The 22,446-nt window shown below is 37.3% G+C and overlaps 1 protein-coding gene across 1 annotated transcript in view; it reads left to right on the top strand.

The window, feature by feature from the left end:
* The first annotated feature begins 683 nt into the window (after positions 1-683).
* Grem2 (gremlin 2, DAN family BMP antagonist) overlaps positions 684-22,446 on the top strand; it is a 108,436-nt gene continuing 86,673 nt past the window's right edge. The window contains exon 1 of the mRNA XM_046432526.2: positions 684-970. The gene's annotated coding sequence lies outside the window, so the exon portion shown is untranslated. The remainder of the gene's footprint in view (positions 971-22,446) is intronic.

Below are 22,446 nucleotides of genomic sequence, written 5' to 3'. Positions count from 1 at the left end.
CTGATATAATACACCAAACCCATGGAACACAAGAATTGGTCTGGCTTCATTGTTCCATGTTTTCTGGATGTTCAAGAGTCTGATTTGCATTAGAAACCTCTGCATTCAATAAACAAAAATAAGGATAATAATGACCAAAGCGCTATTTGGAACAGGAAACAAACTCAAGCAATGAATGTTTTGCACCTAATTCATTCAAGATTTTATTAGTCAAACTCTCACTTGGGTTATTAGGCTCAGCTTGCTTTTAATTTCACTGACCTCAGTTATTCAAAACAAAAAGGAATCGAGAGAGAGAGAGAGAGAGAGAGAGAGAGAGAGAGACATATGAATGTTGGTCATGTCACACACACAAGCATTCTACATTCTTCACATTGCAGACCCATCTACAAAAGGAGGAAGAAGATCTGAAGGGAATGAGTGGTTTCTGCGGGTTCAGGGGATGGAGGATTTCTCTACATAAACAAGAAGGTTTGGATTGGAAGTCTGCTAAAAAAAATGTTAGAGCTGACCACAAGGTTGTAAATCCACAGACTGGAGGGAGGAAACGAGAAACATTGCAAGTAACTGAAGTGTGTGTGGCTGCAATGTTTGTGGGTTAGATGAGAAACAAGCGCTGAGTGAAACAGAGAAGGGAGGGGGGTGGCTGGTGTGATTTGTTTGGTGTTCAGAGCCAATAGAAATCCCAGACTGTGCTAATATCCCCACGCAGCGCAGAGAGCAGTCAGAGCTCAGTCTCCGGGCTCCGTCGCATCTGCAGGCGCAGCAGCCGAGCAGTGGCGCGGGCTCCCGCTCTCCTCCGCTCAGCCAGCGCTTTGCTTATGGGCTTCTGCTGGAGCCCGGCTGCGGTAGAGCTGAAAGCGGCGGCGGGAGATCAAACTTAAACCCCTCTGTGGACTGTAACTCAGAGAAAGGAGAGGGAGAGAGAGAGAAGGGACCCGAGGAGGAGGCTGCCTTCACGTCATTGCAGGTACGCAGCTTGTCACGACTAATCTACACACGGTTTCTGATTTCTACCTTTACAAGGCACTTGTAATAGATTGACGTTGTTCCTTGGCTGGTCAAAATAGACAGCCCTGAGTGATTGTCTCTTCTGATTCACCCTAGATAATTAAAGCTGCCAGCGTGTTATGGGGACCACAAGGTTTATTCATCTATTGAATTATGTGTAGGTGTAAATCAAGGACCTTTAAACTTGGCTGGGATCTCTTTCTTTTAAATAACATCAATACCTGCATGTTGCCACACAACCCACAAGAATCTCTGGGGGGGACCTCCATTACAGTGGTGACCTATGGCAAGTCAAACACCTAATTGTCAGAAAGCAGTCTTTAAACATTTCCCACCTAGAATCAGGGTAATACTTTCCCTGTAAGAGCAGGAACCACAGTGGACTTGGGCACGACTTTGATTTTTAAAGCATATGGCCAAGGTGGACTAGGCTCATGAATGAAATATCACCATATCATTATGCTACTATTAAAGGAAGACAAGGAAGAAGGAACATCCATAGATTTAAATGGCCAGTAATTCTTCCTGGGTACTTGCTTTATTCTTACCTTATGAGTTAACAATACATTTATATTCTGCATCCCCAGACAAGATGAGTTCCAAGCTCTCATATATTACTATGTTAAAAAGTTATGAACTGGAGAACCATGCAGTAGATATGATACTTGTAAGGAAATGTCAGGGTTTTTGTTTGTTTGTTTGTTTGTTTGTTTGATCTTATTCAATCCCACACTGGTAGGCTTCTGGCTGCTTCTTTCTTTCCTTTATTTTTGAAGTGCAAGTTTTGTAAAAATAAATAAATAAATAAAATGATAATAATCTATTTTCCTGGAATTTCATCACACTTGATTCAGAATTTTAAAGATGGTTATGCAACTTTTTTCCCCTGTTGATTACTTGTGATTAAATTAACATTGCTTAATGAGTTCAGTCTTTCCCCAGAAAAGCCAGATGAAACTGCATAAAGACTCAGTTAAAAAACTGGTCTTGCTCTGAGCAGTGTTCATGTACTGGTAATGAACTGGTCAGAATCCCTATTAAAAAGTGCTTTTTCTGCATTGGAGACTATACACAGATTGGGATTCCAGTCAACAAGAGAATGTCACTGTAGCAAGTGTAGGAGCAATCAAATAGGGTATCGTACATCAAAATAGTACTCTTCTCAGTGAGTTCTTAGTGCATCATATCCATGCCATTCATTGATAATTCATAATCAACCCACCATTCAGTGGTACCTGATTTTCAGAATGATTATCATCCCAAGTTGTGCCTGACCAAGGACAATAAGGAAGTCGTAAGAACTGTATTTGTTTTACATGTTACAACACAGAATTTAATAATCTGTTTTTTATCAGATGAATGTGTTCTTCTGTCATTAAGGGAAATACATGCTTGGCTATACCAGGTAGTCATGAAAGCTTATTTTTGAAATCATGTTAAAGAATATATTTGGTAAGTTAATATTATATTTAAGAGATGGCATTTTAACTTTATAGGTGAATATTTTACTCCTTTTACATCACAAAGGAAACTCCCAATTGAAAAGTACTTACCTATTTAAATAAAAGCAACCAATTGATCCAACTAAATTCTATTTGTAGTCCCAAGAGTAGACTGGCATCATGAGAATTTGCCAATCTTCTATAAATGTAATATCTAAAGTAAGTTAAAATCCAATTCTCTCTTATCATTCAAACTCTAAAGCAATGTTGGGCATGTTAGTATTGACTGACTGAATGTAAAACCAAATATATTACTTTGTGTAAACACTGATGACTTTTCAAAGATAAATACAAACAACACTTTGATTATTCATCATTTCATATTATCATTCTTCATTGAGAGAGGTAATCTCATGTTCATTCTCTACAAATTTTAGTATAGGCAGCCAGAGTTTTAGATACCCATAAGTTTGGTAAAGTTTAAACTAGGTAGTTGTTTTAAATCTCTCTAAAGTAAATACCTCTTCCCTAACCCTCTTCTAATGCAAAGGAATGGGTTTAGAGCCTGAGTCTGGGCCCTGAGTTCTTAAGGGAGAAGCCTGGCCTGATGGGTCAAGGACAAACACTGGGAGTCTGCAGAAGCCTGACAGGCACAGGACAGATGAGTCCAGCCACATTTGTACTCCAGTGTACGAAAGCAATTCTGTTGGGTTGTAGGTATGACCTCAGTATCAGATTCTTTAAGTAGTTACAAGAATTCTAATGAATTATTGCAGCTAAGGAAAATGTCCCCAATATAGGGCTTAGTACCCATCCCACAAAGGGCAAACATATGAGACAAATTGTTTAAAGGGAAAGATGTGCAATTGTAAATTAGACCTATGGTATCATCTGCTGGTTTTTGTTTGTTGTTTGTTTTATTGTTTTAGTTTGATTAGCTGCTTCTCTTCCTGTGAGTTAGTTTCTTTGTCTCTGTGAATTGGATATGTTGACTTAGTAATGTGTGGTTAATTTTGATCATGTCAAGCTAAAATATAGTCCTCAGACTTACGTAAAAACTGACCTACAACTTCAGCCTGTTTCCCATCACCACCACCTTTAGTTTAGTAGGGAGGGTGTCTTTGACCATCAACAGGATGCAGCCCTTGGTTAGAGAACTGATTTGTAGAGTCCCAGAGGCATGTGAGAGCTAAGAGGATGGGAAATAAGAGGGTTGAATCAATAAGGATCTGAAGTGAGATGTAATGATGGGCATCCTTAAATATAAATCCAGGAGCCAAAGGAATAGGGAGTTTATTTTCTCACTATTAGCTTCACGTGTAAATTATTGATGAGATGTTCTGAATATTTGAAACAAACTCCTCTGTGTTCACAGCCACCTAACACCCAAGTGTGGGATCATAATAAGCACATCTGACATGCGGTAACACTCCTGTATATAAGACCAGGAGGGGGCAGTATGCAAACTCTAAAATAATAATGCCTCCTCTGGTCCATGAGGAGACTCCAAATGGCTAAAGTATCTCCAACTTCCTATACCCTCCTTCCTTTGGAGAGCCAAGTCTACAGTCTTAATAAGGGATAACACCATCCAGGGGAGTTGTTTCTAGTTTTACTTCCAAAATTGGTACTGTCTGGCAAAATAAGGAAAGCAAAAAACAATACTTGTGCTAAAAAATAAAATGCATCTACTTATTAGAAACTAAGAAATGTGTAAAAATAGTTCATCCTAAATCTAGTCCAACTAGAAGTTTTCAAAGTAGGGGGAATTATTTATTCTTAAAGCAGGCATCTTGGGACTGGCAGTGGTGGCTTCTGAAAGGTTCCTTGTCATTTAGCTAAGTGAGATGTTAGCTCCAGGGGCACCCTTGTCACTCTGCTGTCTTTAGTTCAGCTGTCACATATTCACTATTGAAAGTGAGGACCTCCGAAGAAAGCTCAGAGAGGAGCTTTTGAAACTGCGCGTGAGAGGCCCAGAACAACAGCATTCTGGGTAAGAAAGCTACTACTCCTGAGAGATGAGAAGGCGAAAGCATTGGGCTGGCAATGAATGCGCTGGAGAGAGAGAGGCCAGGGTGTTTTTACCAGGCAAAAGTGATTCCAAGGTTTATGGGTCGTGGATTCCAGAAGGCTTAGTTTCCTTACCAAGAAATCAGCAGCCTGTATGCATGAATGAGGCCTTGAAAGCTCTGATTTCTACTCTTCTCTGGTGACACTTTATTCTGCTGGGAGGTATGGTGCCCTTGAATTGAAGCAGAGAGTTTTTTCAAGGACAAAGCCAAGATTCCTTGGTGTCTGGGAGGAAAGGGAGGTAGGTCACTGTGTCTCTCCCATTTTCAACCAGATTAGCCACCTCTGCATCCCATTTACTATCTGGAACTACACAGCATTCCTTCATGGGAAAGCTTGGGTGAATGTGAGAGATCCATCCAGGTACACCATGCAACTACAACCAATGCTGGAATAGTAGTTATTAGCAAATAAGAGAGGGAGAAATATGTCCTAGAGACTGAGGGTTATGGGGAAACTGCAAGATTTATCACTTGAAGCCTAAGGCCCCAAGTCTCTGCTGCTGTTTTTCACTTTATTCTAGTACTTTCCTACTTTTTTAAGATAAAGAAATTTGGGGTCCTATCTCCTTTTTAAAAAATTACTTTTCAGTAAGGTAAAATCTTGCCATTGAAAGGAAAATCCCTTGATAGACATGTAACTGATTAAGAAATAAAATAGGGTTAAGTTGGATCGTAGTATTGTGGAAGATACAATGACCCTCATAAGAAGACACACTCAAGGGCATGTTTCACTAAGAAGCCATTTCTGAATTATGCTTGTGAGGGAAGTAGAAACAAAGGAAATACACAGCTTGTGGAAAAGTTCTTTTGAAGGGGAGTTTTTGAGGACATGAAGGCAAGCACACAAATATTCTCAGACATGACTTTCATGGTATGGATTAGAAGCAGTTCCAAGCTAAAATTCTCCTCTCCTATAATTTATTTAAACAGTGGAAGAAGGGGAAGAAAGAGAACACACTGAGCAGGGGAGCACTTGACTCGCTCATGTGAAATGCTAAGTTGACTTTGTCTAATACAAACATTGTCTGCATTAAAAATATTATTCAACCTGGCTGTACAGCTGTGACTCCAAGGGCTGAGAGGAAGCTAATCTTATCATCCGTGGAAAACTAACTGCCTCTCTCTGTTTTTATGCAATTATAACATGAACACTGGTTAATGTATTATATTTTCTAATTATAGTAGCAACGTTTTAGGAAAGTTGATAAATGTGTAACATCGTACTTATAGTTAGTAAAAATCCAAGAGCTCTATAATAAGATTTCTCTACAAGCTGCCTTTGCTAGGAATCTAAATTTCATTAAAATTTCAAGTGATCTTTAATTTTTTCTCATTAATCATTTGAAAATGTCAAATTCATCTAACATTTGTGCAATGTGTATCATGTGCCAAATTATAACAGATACATCCATGCATATGTTCTAATTAATCCTCACTACAAACTTGCAAGTTTTATTAGGAAAATTTCTTATAACCATAGCATTGGTTATTGGATAGATGACAATATAACCTTTTGAATACCATAGTCATGCATTCAAAGATATCTATTAGGCATTTTCTTTATATAATAATAACAATAATTATAGTAAATGTGGTTATTACTAACTTAGTCTGTTACTTAATATGGTCACATACATTTTTGCATTTAATTCCTATATAAAACAGTTATTCACATATGCAAAAATAATAACAAACATCTTTCTATAGCAGTAAACCATTATAAAATGATTGAAATTGTATATATGGTTTCAGTTCTATTGGTTGGACATTATTAATTGAGAGATTGGCTGAAAGACTAAAAACACATTTAAAAATGCTCACTCTCAAACTTACTACTTGGAAGCAAAATAGATCTGTGTTAATTTTCACCCCTCTGATAAAGTCATGCTTGATGTTTCGGGCCACATTCTCTGCCCAAAGAGACCACCCCTCATTGTTTCTTATGAAAAATTTTAAACAGTAAGGAAATGTGAAATATTCAAGACTTCAACACAACAAATACTATGGAAAATACACTTATAGTATCTTGCACCTACAAACTCAGATAATGTAAACTTTGGAGAAAGCAGACTGGAAACATCGTTTTGTTTCACAGCCAAACAGCATTAGGACTTTTTTTTTGACCTAGAAAAGAGTTATCTGGTTATTATGGAAAATTCTTAATCTACAAAACTCAGGAGACTTGGGGTCTTGTTCCCTTTTTCACAGACTTGGGGAAAGCCTACAATCTCTCCTGAGTTCACCCTTTACAAAGAGAATGTGGAAACGGATCCTCCTGTTTCATTCCAGCCCTAAACATGGGTTCTGCATTCTTCCTTCTTATAAACAGTTAACTCAAGAATGAATATTTGCTAAACATTTAACAGGTATCATCTAACCTTTACAAAAGTCTTAACTAATATCATTATTATCATCCCCGTTTTATAAATGAAATGTTCTAAGACCTAGGGCTTTCAAAAAGTCACACAGCCAAGCAAGATCAGGAATCAGATTTCAAACCTACCTCCTCCACCCTTCCCATAGTATGCTTTGCCTTTATTCATTTATTCATAAAGACATATTGAGAAGATGCTATGTACAAAGCACCATGCAAAGATACAGGGCATCATACTGACAAGGACAGGTAGAAACATTTAAAGAGCTTAGAACTAGTGGGAAAGACCAAAAATTGTCTAATAATTATAATGGTATTTGATGGATGTTATAATCCAGAACACTCTGAAAATTTATTATTTTTGCTGTACTAACAAAGCTGTTTGAAAATATAAGTCAAATAAGACAGAATAATAGCTAAAGTCTTTTCTTTACATCATCATTTTAATTATTTTTCCCTCCAGTTATTATGGTTTTTGTCTTCCTTGTGTAATTATTTTTGGTAATATCTTTATGTCTTTCACTAAATTTTAAGCTTGTCCTTGGACAGGACAGAAGCTGTGTCTTGTTCATCTTCTTGTTTCCTGGCACAGATAAAGTGCACAAAGTACTTAATCTGGTGGAACTCTACTGAGATCCAGCTACACCTCATTGAGAGCTGGGGTTGGACACTGCTGCTTATCTGCTAGAAGACAATTTTCAAAAAACTTGAAACACACACACATCTACTAGAAGCTAAACAAATGACAAACTCAGTAATTTCTCCTGGGATTTTTTTTTTCCTTTTGGCCTGGTTTTACCTGTCTCTCGTATTGCACCTCCTTAGCAGTTTGAAATGATCATTTCAGTACAAATGCTAAAGTACCATTAAAAATCAACTCATTGGGGCTGGGATTGTAGCTCAGTGGTAAAGCACTTTCCTAACATATGTGGGTTCAATTGTTAGCAAAGATAAAGATCCATAAACAATTAAAATAATTTTTAAAATATTAATTAACTGCTTAAAAAATCTTACCACTTAGGCTTTAAAATATTAAACTAAACATTTTGACTTGGTTTTCTCCAAGTAAGAAAAACTTTCATTATTGGAAGATTCCCAGGTATCCCTGCAAGTTTATCCCTCATTCCCATGGGACGATATGGGCTGGCCAGAGCAATCTGCAGTGCATGCTAACCTTCTGGGATTGTGGCTTTGGTGTACAAATTAACAAATTCCTGCCCATAAATTATTGAAAATTCTGGAAACAATGTTATTTGGGGGGTTGGTAGACTTAGGAGGAGCAAAAAGTTTTAACAGGACTAATTTTCTCTGTGTGGTTTTCAGAGGCAGGCTTTTAAAAATCTCTTTAATAAGTGTTCTTTCCTTTGGTCTATGAGAATCAGGAAAATCTGTGATCTTGGATGGGGAAAAAAATGCATCTTGGATTCTGCTAACCTGTAACTGAAATGTTTTATTCCCTCTAGTTATATATGCAAAACCAAACCAAACCAGTAGTATTAGCAGAACTGTGGTTTTTCTCACCAATAGAAACCAAAACTATTTTCATATCACTTTGCAGTTGATACCGATGTCTCAAAATATCACTTATACTTAGAACTACGTGAAAATTATGATAGTTATTTTACTTGCTTCTAGATCTATTATTTAGTGCAGTGCATTGTAAATAAGACCATATAGTTCTATATTATGCTTTGTTTTGTGTGTGGTGTGTGTGTTTATGGATGTATAATATCATTGCAATATTGTATACTTTCTGAATTTAGAAACATTTTGAGGAGTCCTTAGGCTTCATCAGACCCAAAAGAGATTCATGGAAAACAAAATATAAATTTGTCTTATTAGATGGCAACTTTTTCAACACCTGAAATTGCCCCGAATGCAATGGATCACCATGTGGACCAATAAAATTTGTGCTGGAGTATAGGATAAATAGGATCCAGGGATCCACTTGAGAGGAATCATGCATCTTTTATGGAGTTTGGCCTTGATGGTACCTCCCAACACTGAGGCTGTCTATGCGCAAGGCAAAGAGAAGTATATCTCTTTCCTTTGTTGGTTTGTTGGAATTTCTTTTTTTGGGGGGGTGGGGGGGTCAAATGACTTTTGTAAGGAGGGCAGAGTTCCTGAAGATGTAAATTATGCCATATATCTTTGAAGTTTTAATGGTTGGTCTTAAACATTAAGAATTTCTTGTTGGACAATAGAATTGGAAGGCTAGGCCACAGTCGTTGATGAGGTATTGTCTGGTGCCCTGAAGAGTCGGAGCCCATCTGTATGGGATTCCCATTCATGGTTCCATGCTGCATTGGAATTCTCTTTTCATATTCTTTTCTCCCTCTCTGTTTTGCCAGATCTTCACAGGAGTATTATTATCTTCATCTTTTTGTCTCTGATATATTACATGGTACCTGAATAAATATGCTTAATGTTTGGCAAGTGAATTAATGAAGATAAACTGTCCCTGTAGAGGTCACTGTTGTTATATAACCAATGACCACATTTACAAAAAAAAAAAAAAGAGGAAGAAAAATATGAGAAAGAATGCTTCTGATTTTACTCAGTCTAAGTATTATCATGGGATGGGGTAAGGGAGAACATTAATCTTACGGCCTCATGTTAAATTCTGGACCACCAAGAACACAAATAAAAACCTCAGAAAATAATCATGTAAATGAAACAAACAACCTCTCCTGTTCAGCTCAATGGGAGCATTGACAGCAAATAGCTTTCAACATTTCTGGACCCTTGGCAGGCTCTAAAGATTTCTAGGGAGGCAAAGTGTTTTATTTGGGATTTAAGTGAAGAAGGAGTAAACTTCTCTTTATTGGTGGTTGCCAAGGAGTTCCTGCAAGGGTCTTCTTTATTCTCTTATGGTGATGGAACTTGTTTTGGAAGGTATTGGTTATGCTAGGAGGCAGAGTGGGAGGTGGGCAATGGAGAATTTAAGCTTTTATAACATCTTCTTGAAGTAAGTTCTGTTATCCACATTTTACCAACAAAGAACTGAGGATCACTGAGGTCCTGTAAATTTTCCTAATGTCACACAATAATTAAGTAGCTAAGAAAGCATTCCAAGGGAGGGCTTAAAAACTCCCAAACCACAAAACTCTGAAGGACTGTCTCTTAGGAGCTTTGGTTATCTCTTCATATTGACTTAGTTTTCATACTAGAACCAGGAAAATAAGAGCCCAGATAGGTTTTATTGGTGTGTAGTCAAACACAAGGTGGGTGTACACTGCTGGCTTGGAGCACAGATTTGAAGTCTGGTAAACTTGTTTCCAGTATTATCATCATTATTAGCATTATTACTACTTAGTATCAATAATTTCATCTAAACCATACAACGCTGTTTTAGAATTACATGAGAAAATGTTTTTTATCTCAGCATAAAATATACTTATGATTGTTGTCATTATTATTGTTATCATTATTATTTTGCAGGCTTTTGATGTTAGTGAATTGGGACTAAGAAGCAAAGGTCTTCAGGATGAATACATGTGAAGGCTTGCTAAAAGAGCAGTTCATTATTATGAATAGTTTAGAATTAGGACTTCAAATCCAATTGTGTAAATTAAGATAAGTAAATTGGAGTGTTTAGGTCCTAATTTTCTTTGAAATGCAAAGATAATCATTTGAAGGAAGAGCTAATCAAGTACTCTTCATAGAACCATTAATCCATTCCATAAATATTTATGGAGACAAGAGATAAACATGGTTCAAAAGATAAAAAGATACACTGTGTTTTCAAGGAACTTGAAGTCCACTTGTAAGGCAAGACACGTATGTCAACAAGGACACATGGTAAAGACTGATAACATTGGTAAAGACATGCACAAATAAAATTCCCTGAATGTCAGAGGACTGAAAGGCTATTTCCAAGAAAGAACATTCTGGAATGTTCCCGTAAGGCCTGGGCAAATTACAGTGTAACTCTTTCCATGATTTTCCTTTTTGTCTTTTTCACCCCATGACACATTATGTGTTAGAAGTCTTCTAACTTGTAGAATTTTAGAACTTATTTAGTCTTCTCATTTTATAGATAGAAAAGTGAATGCACAAAAAGTTATGTGTTTGAAGACTGAAGATCAGTTTTTTTTAATTCCCCTTCTGTCCCTTTTTCTACTACACCATCCTTCCCTATGTGCACCCACCATTAGGCTGAGCCTAAATCAACAGTACACAAAGGAAGTGTTGCAAGAGAGATTTCACAGAAGTCCAAGGTGCAACTTACAGGATATGTGCCAAGTTTGGGGAGTAATCATTTTTCTTTGGGGGCAACAGAAAGATTTCATATGATTGTAGCAAAGTTTGCTGCTGCTGTAGTTGTTGTTGTTTAATTTGGATCAATTTCTTATTGCTCATTGCAATACCAAATCCTCCCATATCTTGGACTCCAAGGCTGAGATCAATTGAACTAGTACCAGTCAGTTCTAGAAACCCAGTAATACCTTTTGCTGATGTGATGGGTAAAGTAGCCTTTGGCTCTTCTTCCCAGGTTTCCAAGTACTGTTGTGCATTTTGTTTTTTCTATTTGGATCTTCCTCCCTTCTACTTGGATCATGGGAGTTAGGATGGATCATCTCTATGATACATGTGCTCAGGTTTTTCCCAGTTCCAAAACTGTCTTCTCTAGACCAAATGCCCCATTTGGACTGGTTTGTTTGATCATGCTTAGAATTCCTGTAACCAGCAAATGCAACCTTTGGATAGGATTCAGGATGGAAATATGTCTGTGTCAGAATCTATCCAGAATCTTTACCTTCTGTTTGTCAGAAGAAAGTTACTCCCTGGAGGGAAACTTCTTGTCTTCTTAGGCCATGTTGTTTTAGTGCTCTTGGTATCCCCCATCCTCCTTTTAATTTTTTAGAACCATACATGGATATAACCAGATATTTACCTGGGACAGACTCTCCAATAAATTGTAGATGAATCTTCAACTGCTGTCTGTTGGATGAACAAGTAAATGACTGGCTAAATGGATGAACGGATGGGGCACAGCAGTCTTCATCCATGGTGTCCCTAGACGACTATGAGAGTCAGCAGACAGATGGACTGTTCTCTGTGAAGCAAGTTTTATCCCTGGCAGAGACAAGGAGGCATTTAACTCCAGAAGAGAAAGCAGCAGGGAGCAGGGCATAGATCAAGCAGTGTTTCCAAGGCAGAAAAGCCATACTCCATGACTACTTTATTTATGCTTGCTATTCTACTCCAGTTGAGTTTACATGCTGCTGACTTTGAGTAATTAGGCTGTGGAAGATAAAACAACTAACTCCCAATACTGAGTTCTTTTTATCCAAATTTAGAGCAAAAATTCTGAACTCTATTCTTGGAGTTGAATGAGACAGCATTGCTGATGACTGATGTCTGAATAGGCACCATATGGATTTGTACAAAGGGAAGAAAATAATCCTTGGGTTGTAAAAATATCTTTGGTCTTCATAAGGGTGATATGCACCCACATGTTTCTGTCAGGTGGTTTTGCTACAAATGATTCTTCTTGGACTAACAGAAAAATTTCCTTTTATAGTGATTGTACATTTTCCCAGATTATCAGTGTAGCATGCAAAATCCCACAACTTCAGAATTTCAAAAGATCAAAGGCAGAGAGGCCATTGGGGTCTTTACACTCACCACACACCAGAACAATAGTTTGGCTACCACAGTCCCTTTCATGACAACAAGAAAGTGTACTTTCATTATTACCAAATTGCACTGTGAAAATTGATATGCATTCCTAATTCTTGCATTAGATATTCCTGTTGTTTCTTGATGGAAGTTTAGTTCAGATTGTCTCCATATGATTAAAACATTGGCCAACTGAGGCTTGGAGTTGTTTAGTCCAATGTTAGATACAGTGCTGTTGAACTGATTTTCTGTTTCAAATATGGACAGCCAGAACTATCAAATAAACCCCAAACTATTGATTAGGGTAGCTTCTGAATATATAGAATATGGTTCATGACATAGACTTAGTGATCTCACTAAAGCCAGGGAAAAGATTCCTTCCATCTGTGAAATTCCCTCAATAACTGGCACAGGGTAATTGCCTAGAAAATGCTTTGGGGCACATGAAAAGATGAAAAACAGAGAGCATGTAGATTTAAAAGCAAAAATCTCTAATTATTCAAATATAATAAATTCATAGATGATATCATCACATTGACCATCAGTTCTGAATGTGAGTCCTATTTTGTCAGACAACTGATTTGTGTATGTTCAACAAACATTCACTGAGTTTCCACAATGTGTCAGGCACTGAGAATACAGAAAAGAATAAGACCTAACTCCTGTATTTCAGCAGCTTGCAGTCCACTAAGAGAAACAAGTATGGAAACAAGTAACAACAGCATTCAATAGTGAGGGCAACCTCTGAGCAAAGTGAAGTGGAAATGGGGTGAAAATGGGACTTTGAATCCCTCAATTGGTTAGCTTGGATTGTGAGGGATGGTATGCTCATTCTCCACAGTTTACAGCTGTCCTCTTGTCAGTAGCTTCATTTTTTTTCAGTTTCACTGTGCAGTTCTTTCCAAATTCCTGGAAGTATAAGTAAATGTATACAGTTGGAGGCAACTAAATTATCATGCTGGTTTGCCTGCCTGTGGCTCAGGAGTCACCTCTGGTGCTCTGCATTCTGCAAGCTTTGGCTTCCGTGTTTTGCTGCACACCAGAGACAGTGGTCCCATTTCTGGTTTTTCCCTGAAGGATCATAATCGTGCTTATTAAAGAAAGAAAAAAAGATTCTTGGAACTCAAACAAGTCACATTCAGGTGTAGTTCTTTGGGAAAATATAATCTAAGGAAGAGAATTACCACAGTAAAGTAGTAGTAGTCTTTGTTTCTGGTTTCCTCAAATCAGTGTTGCCTGAATTATAAGTTCATGAGAAAAGATAGCAAAGCAGGCTTGTAGTTTTCAGCTTTTATTTACTTGTGCACTGGCCAGAATGTAGGATGAAGAAATTGACTACTGAGAGGTCAGATCCATTTCTTTGGGCTGTTTTTCTCTCCCCGCACCCACACCCCATGCACAAAGAGATAACCAAATGTTTGTTTTTCTATCAAAAATGCAAGTTTGGGTACATCTACGTGACTAGAGGCAACTGAATTGAAATCCTATTTCATAACAGGGGCTTACCTGAATGTTTTAAGCTGTGCTCAGCAGCCTGAGATGGAATTAACAGTCACCTTGTTATATTGGGCAGGTACACACACAGATGACCTTTGGTGAATAACAGTGGGAATGGAAAAGGTTAAGTAATCCCTCTATAGCTTTGCATTTCCTTAACTTTCCCCTGGAAAAATAAAAAGGATCTCTCAAACATTGGCTAAGTTTTCCCTGCATAACAAATATTATATGAACTGATTGGTTGGATTTAAGATTCTACTTTATATTTAAACAAAGAAGAGATTCATTTCCCAAATGAATTCAAGAATACCACTAATTCAATAGTAACAATGACAACAAAAATAATGTCTACCATTCATTAAGCCCAGACAAGAGTAGAATAACCTAACAATAACTGTTGTCATAGGAGCCACAGCTTATTTAGTGTTTATTATGCCAAGAACTGAGGTAAATCTTTTAAGTGTGTTTAAAGCCTTAGCAGCAATCCTGTAAGCAAAGCATTGTTATCTCTGTTCTTCAGAAGCCAGAGTGTCAAATTGTTTCCCCTGAGTAAAAGTTAGGCCCTTTGCCTGCCTCCGCAGCTTTTATGCATAACCTTCATGCTACACTATGACCTGGGAACATTATTGGGTGCTCTATAAACACAATCTCATTTAGTTCTGAAAGCAAGCCCATAAGATTCAACTATTACTATCCCCTTCATATAAATGAAAGTCCAAAGCCACACTGCCAATATTGAGGAGCCAGAATTCAGACCCAACCTGGTCTTACTCCAAAGCCCATACTTTCCATCCACTCAATATACTACCTCCACACGACTCTAAGACATTATCCTCATTCCCAGATTGCCTTCCAAGTGGTTTTTCTAGTGCCTGAAATTCCCTTAATAAGGAATAATATCTTTATTCCATAATTTAGAATATGCTGTGAAAAGAAAAATATTACTGGGATATATGAACATTCATCCAAAGAGCCATGGGTTGCCAGAGTCTGCACAGTCAGAAGTGGGCACAGGGTAAAAGGGTGCATGGGGAGGAGAGAACCACAACCCCAAGAGAGCAGAGCAGAAGTTAAGGAAAGGAGCTGGGAATTGATGAAGAAAATATTGACTTCACCTTTGCTAAGGGCTAACTCAGTTGTATTTTAAACTGTCATATATTTATATACACATATACATATTAACATGTATATATAAAAACTTTATTCAGAATATATATCTATGTATGTGTATAAATATATATATATGATTTTATTATATTCTAAGAAAATATTATTATTAGTTATATGCAAAAAAGCATATATAAACTTTCTTTTTTTAAAAAAAATTTGGATTTATTACTGAACTCTTGAATATTCTATCCACATAAGATTATCTCACCACTCATTCTAAGTGGCAGGAAGAGTTTCTCAGTTCAATTTTCCTATCATCTAAGACTGATATCCAATAATCAGCCCTACTTTATTTTTTAGAAAAAGAAAGAAAAAAGAATGACCCAATTTTCATCCTTTCATTCTTTTATCATCCATAGTTACAGAGCATTTCTTCTGTATGAAGGACTTCAGTACCATGCAGCAACAGATCAACTGCCCCCCACAATGTCTGCCAAATATGGTTAAATATATTAAGTAATGAGCTTGATTTCTGGGAATCAAGCTGATGATACTCCTCTCAAAACTAGGATGACTGTAACATTTATCATCCAAACTAGACTGCTTTTCAGAGATTGAAAGAAGGTGCTAATAATAATCACACTGGGATGGCAGACAGAGGCTAGGCCACTGCAGGGCAAGTAAGGACGTAGAAAAAGTGTGAAGTCTGGTCTCTAAGGTAGTGTCAGTCCTTTCACACAATATAGTCCTTGTCAAATCACATGTCATTTAATAGACACTGAGAATAATCACATGTATTCATTTAAAACCACTGAGTACCGGGACTAGGCTAAGCTCAGTTAAAAAGATTCCCTTGGGAAGGTCTGCTGTCTAGTGGAAAAAGACACGTAGGTGATGTACGTAGTAATAGTAACAGTACTAACAAATATTCACTGAGAACTTTCCATGACATCCACTCTGCTAATTGATTTGTGTTCATTATCACATTTAATCCTCACCTAATCCCATAAATGAGGCAATATAATTATGCTAGGCTTTCAAGTCAAAATATTGAGACTCAGCAAGGTAAACTTGTCCCAGGGTATCACAGTATATAACTGTGGCGATGAGGCCCAAATCTCAGCATGTGGGGTTTCAAAGTTTGAGCTCCTAGCACCGTGCTATACTGCTTCCCTGTAGAGGACACAAGGATGTATGTCATGGGAATGAACCTCGTACAAGTAAGTCCCTTACCCTTTTCAAGCATGCATAGGAGCACAAGAAGGAGTGACAGTTGATATGACCTTTGAAGAGTACCCAGAATTTCATCAGAGAACAGAGAAGTGGAATGGAGACATTACAGGCAAAGTACCAGGTCTCACAGCTTGGTGCATGGGCCAGGGATGCAAATTTCTCATCACCATTACATAAGAGGCAGCAATGGAAACTGTGTGTTGAAGATTGCTTGTCTTTGCAGTGGTGAGTGGGAGAGGGCCCAACATTTTAAGGCACATAAATAAATGATAAGATTCAGAGTTGTGTTATTCCTAGGAAATACTTCATATCATATTTCAGAATTGTTTTAGACTTTCCATGTTAAGCATCCAATAAAGAAAAACATCAAAAAAGAAATTGGCATCATAAAAGTAGCAGGGTGACTATTAGTGTAGAAGAAGGGGATGGAAAGAGATGGGAAGGGGAAGAAAATGGGAGTGGGGAGTGAAATCAAATAGATTAAATTATGTGAATGCATATATGAATATGCCACAAAGAAACCTACTATGCTGTATAATTAATAAGCACTAATTAAAAACAAGATGTCAACAAATCTATTTGTCAGAAGACATCAAACATTGGAGTTGTACCTTTGTGAATTGGAAGATGACCAAAAAACATTATTTTAATGACTATTTATTAAAGTTTAGATATTTTTGATGCAAACACTTTCAAAAAGTAATGTTTTCCCCCCAAATATTCAAAAGGCCACTGTTATGATGGAATCTCATGGTGCTCACTAGCACAATAAAAATATTAATGAGACACTCTCTTATAATGTGAACTGGACTTACAAATAAACTGTATCTCACAGTTCCAATTGCATTTCACTCTAGTAATCATGAGATGAGTTCATTAGTAATATTTCATTCATCTTCTAGGTGAGATTAATTTCAAAAGTTGCCTCTGATCAAATCTACCTAACTTTATATATTTGCCCCTTTTTAAAAGACATTTTTGGTTCCAAGGTCAAGAAGGAGTACCTTTCATCTATAACCTCAACCTTTAGAATTCTTCCCTTCATTCCCTGGAGTGGTGGCTCCCATCAATGACTTTTATATCCTTGGAACAAGACTGTAAAATTTTATAGCCAATTGTAGAACCACAGGCTGAAAAACCTATTCAAACATTTCAAATATGAACTTCATCCTATGGCAGAATTAAGAGTCATTTATTTTCTATCAAAAGCATCATAAACAGTGCCATACCTTGCAGTAAATCAGGAAACCAGATTGCCAGGAAAGGTGCTGGACCTACTAGTTTGGCTCTTGGAGTTGTTTCAAAAGCTGCTGGATGACATCCAAAGTCTTCTTTCACTTCAAAAAAAAAAAAAAATCACTTTTCAGCAAATCATGGCTTATGACCAGTTCTTGGGCAAACCAATTCAGAGCCATCTGCAAAACAGCAATCCATTTCCAAATCATTAGGAAAATTACCAAACCTAGCACCTAGTTGAAATAATGTCAAGAATATGTTGGAGGTGGGAGATGTGAGGAAGAAAGAACAAATGAACCAAGAGGAAATTCCACCTAAAAATAATGCGTCAACTAACATGATTAGGAAAGGAGTGCCAAAGACGTAAGATATTCTACTTTCATGGACCAGTAAGTTCCAGAGTCCTTGATCTCAACCTCTGTCATCAGATGCTGAATTTATTTAGGTGTATCTCTAATCAGGGTAACATCTTTGCAGTTCTCTAGCAAATTCAGTCCCTCCATTCATTTCTTTCATTTAGCGAGTGCTTATTGAGGCCCTTGTATGTGTGTATAGGTCCTTCTGCAGAGCTCTGGGGATACACTGGAGGATAATAACTATGGATCTAATTACAGTGGCAGAGAGTAAAAATCAAGCATGTAAATAATAAATAAATAAAAAGCATGTTATATATATATATATATATATATATATATATATATATTTTTTTTTTTTTTTGCCCCTTATTTAAAGGCATTTTTGGTTCCAATGATTTGGTTAGTCGCTCTGTAGAAAGTAGCTTGAGTATTACTTTGAATTGGGTGGGCAGGGAAATCTTTGAGGAAATATCAGTTATAAAGAAGCCAATGAAAAAGTTATGAAGGTTGAGGGAGGAACTAGGACCAAATCCCTGGGCCAGGAAAGTCCAAGGCCAGGTGTTTTCTAGGAACTTCTAGAAGACAAGTGTGTCCAGAACTTAGTGTGTAAATGGCAGTGGAACAAATTGAAGTGGGAAAGCAGGCCAGAGGGCCAGATGCTCTATTCCATTAGAGCCATATCTATGATAAAGAGCTCTGATGTTATTTTATGTGAGTGCTATTCTCTGTTAAATAAATGACCGAGTACAACACAGAGTATCTAATAATAAAAGAAATGTATCTTCAGATGATGCTCTAAAATGCAGATGTAAACTGTGACACTCTCCTGCTCACAGAATACTGTTCATCAAATAAAACCAAAACTCCCAGGCAATTGAGGGGAAAGTCTTTCTCCACCTAATTTTATGCACATCTCTTCCACCTCCCACCCTGTGACCTGTGAACCAATCATCCCACTCCACTGGAGCATGTACTGCATTTTTCTTGTTCATGTGGCTCCTTTCTTCTCCTCCCCCACCCCAACATCCGCCTGTTGAAATCCTACCCATCCTTCCAGATCCAGCTTAAGGCCACCTGTTCCAGAAAGCCTTCCTTTCTCTCTCTGCCAGAATTTATCTTTCCTTCCTCTGTCCTCCCAAAGGACTTTGCACCTCTCTTAGAATGCTTACCACACTCTGCCTGATACCATACCTATCACTCTCTCCCATGAGTACAACGACTAAAGTTCAGATAGTTGGCAATTGCAGGTTTGTCCTCCTGTTATTCTTTGTAGAAGCAGTTCACCTTCAGGCCAAAGAAAGTGAAGGAGATTCTGGGAAAGTGATAAGAAGAGGATGAAAGGTGAAGTGTAGGACCAGGAATGAAACACAGGTATTAAACAAACAATCACAGTCCAAAAATACTAGTATTTGTTTGACTCAAGAAAAGAAACTACGTTCACATAAATTTTATTACACTATATTTTTTATAATTGTTCCATCTTATCATTAGTTACTGTTGTCATTCTCTTTCTGTGGCTAATTTATAATAAATTAAACCTTTATTAAAGGAATGTATGTATTTAAAAAAACATACATATACATATACTATCTGATGTTAGGCAGGGAATGTATCCCCTGAAGATAAGGAGGCACTACTGTTACTCTACATTTAAAGTTCAGGCTTCTAAAATTAAATCAGGCTAATATATTCATCCCAATCAACTTTGCTTTTGGCACATTAGTGTCATTTTGTAGTACAATTGTCTAGTCAGAAAGCAGCTTCTTACATTGGCTACTTCTAATTAGCTTCGGATTTTGCATACACACACACACACACACACACACAAATCTTAAGTCCAAGCTCAAAAAGTGTACATTTTTTTTTTTCATGTGAAAAATAAAGGGCCTTAACTTCTCTGCTTCCCTGTCAATGTGTAAAATATCTTACACCAGCATCACCACAAGCACATGAGTAATGTGATATGTACCACAGCTACATCATCATTAGGCAATAGGAAATTTTCAGCTTCATGGAACCACCACCAAATGCATATGTGGTCCATTGTTTACCAAACATTATTTTATGGTTCATGACTATATTTCCTTTCAGTGACTATATAAATTCCCACAATATCTCTACAACAACACACATAGGTCACACCTTCAGAATCTTCACTATTGAAGCGACCATAACAGTTGCCAGGCTTTGGGTATCCCCAGAAGCAGACACTGAGCCAAGAATTCAAATGCAAGCAATGCAGTGGGAGGTGCAAGAAACAACGGTAGGTAAAGGAAGAAATGACCAGAAAGGAAAGTAGTCAGTAAAATGGTGCATTTAAAGCCTGCTTCACAATAGGCATATGACTTTTAATCCAGTAGGATAACACTGAAAAATAGTGCAAAATACCTCACAATTCATTCCTGTCTATAGGTGAAACAGCTGAGACATTGCTCCCCCACCACCTGTCAGTCCTTGGTTAAAAAGTAACCCATGAGGCTGGGGCTGTAGCACAGTGGCAGAGCACTTGCCTAGCATGTGTGAGGCTCTGGATTCAATCCTTAGCACCCACAAGAATAAAAAAAAAGGCATTCTGTCCATCTTCAACTACAAAAAAAAAAAATAAGTAACATGGGGAAGACATGAACTCTCAGGCCCTTTCAGTTAGTTCCCTTTGCATGAGGGCACAGTGGGTTCCAGATGGGAGTTTAAGAGCAGTCTTCCGTCAACAAGGAAGGTACTGACCCTACAGACTACCAGAAATGGTAAAGAGGTGGAGGAAACATGGTGGAGTGCTGATTATTTCCTCTCCAACAGATGTGTCTGTCAGGCCAAAGATTAAAGATTTTACTACCTGAGTAAGTTAAAAATGAAGCATAGGTAAAGGCAAAGTGTTTTTTATTTTTCTTTCACCACAAAAAAAGAATATTAAGGATTTTCCAGTCTATCTATATTGATAGGATGCATTCATAACAATATATTTCAACTCAATCTAATAAATCTATAAATTACACTTCTACAATGGAACATAATGTAGCTAAGAAAAACTTATTTACATAGAAAAAAAATCATAAAAGTGAAAACACAAGTTATGAAATTTTTAGAACAAAGTGTATGTATGTACACAAAGTGTATGTATATACACAGTGTAACTGTTAGCAAGATTTGTCTTTGGGTAGTAGGTTCCCCCGTAATTTTAATTTTCTGCTGATGTGTATTTTCTAAATTTCCACTAATAGACCTAGATGAATAAAAGAAGACTTAACTTCATAATAGGAAAAAAATAATCAGACCCCAAAGGAGGGTCACTCAAATAATCCCACTAGAGAATAAAGTCACTTTGATCCAGAAATAGCTGTGCAATATATACAGTTTCAATAATCTTCTGCTGATTGCTCTGACACTGGATAAATATTAAGTTTTTTTTTCTTTTGCTATAGTCTCTCATTTTTCCCATTTAACTCACTTTTGGTAGAAGAAGAATACTGACTAGAACCCTGGAAAGACACCCTCAACCATGCAGTTTCTTTGCCAGAGATTGAATCTTAAGTAGAGATTGAATAAAGAACTGAAATCAACACTTTCAAACTTTATTCTGTAAGAGCCATGTATAGCAGCATTAATGCCTTTTCAGTGCTCTTTGAAGGAAGCAACAGAGGTACAAGAGTGAAATCTGACTGATTCCAATTCTGTGATCTCATGAACAGAATTGGGTGTGGTTATTTGTCCTTCTTCTTTGGGGTTGGGGGCCTGGTTCATGTAGCTTTCCTCGCTCTTTGTCCAGGTCCATTTCCTTCCTTACACAACAGTGTCCAGCACTAGGTAACTTCTCTGCTAGCATGCTTAGTCTGGACACATTTCTGCACTTGGAGAATTCACTCAACTCAGAAAGGCATAAATAAGGAGGACTATGGCTTTAAGGTCACTCATTGAGAAGTCTCTCTGAAGATCTATTTGTCCTTCATAGAGAAGAGAATCAGCATCCATTTCTGTGTCGCAATAACCAGGAGAAAGTCAAATTAGATTAATTACCTAGAATAAAAATGGACTTGTACTTTTGCTAGTAATGGATTTCTAGTTCAGGCAGCTTTATAAGTATTAATAGCATACTAGTTCTTGGCAGATGATAGTCATTAGTGAGCAAGTAACTCTATCCTCCGGAGATGATTTAGCTTTGTCACTATGTAGTAATCTTTGTCTTCATGTTATGTTGAGGCAGAGACAATTTTTCTTTAAATCTGCTTGTGAAGCATAACAGTTTCTAGAGTAAATCATTGAAAGGGCTTTTCTGCTTTAATTGTGTGTGTGTTTTGTTTGCTTTAATTTTTTTAATGTGGGTTCTGAATTAAATATAGTAAAATTTTTTAAAACTTATTTTGAGGGCCCTAGTGGGAAAACTGTTCTAAGAAGGAGCTCATTAGATGCAAATTCTTTTTAAATGTGCAAGCTTCTTTCCAAGCTTCTTTCTCCGTCGTACTCAGTGTTCTTCAAATCAAGGGCTATTCACGGGT

This window comes from Marmota monax, unplaced genomic scaffold (assembly GCF_021218885.2).
Source record: "Marmota monax isolate L192 unplaced genomic scaffold, Marmota_monax_Labrador192_F-V1.1 WCK01_AAM20220418_F8-fsc00090, whole genome shotgun sequence".
Taxonomy (NCBI): domain Eukaryota; kingdom Metazoa; phylum Chordata; class Mammalia; order Rodentia; family Sciuridae; genus Marmota; species Marmota monax.
This window is presented reverse-complemented; position numbering and strand designations above follow the sequence as displayed.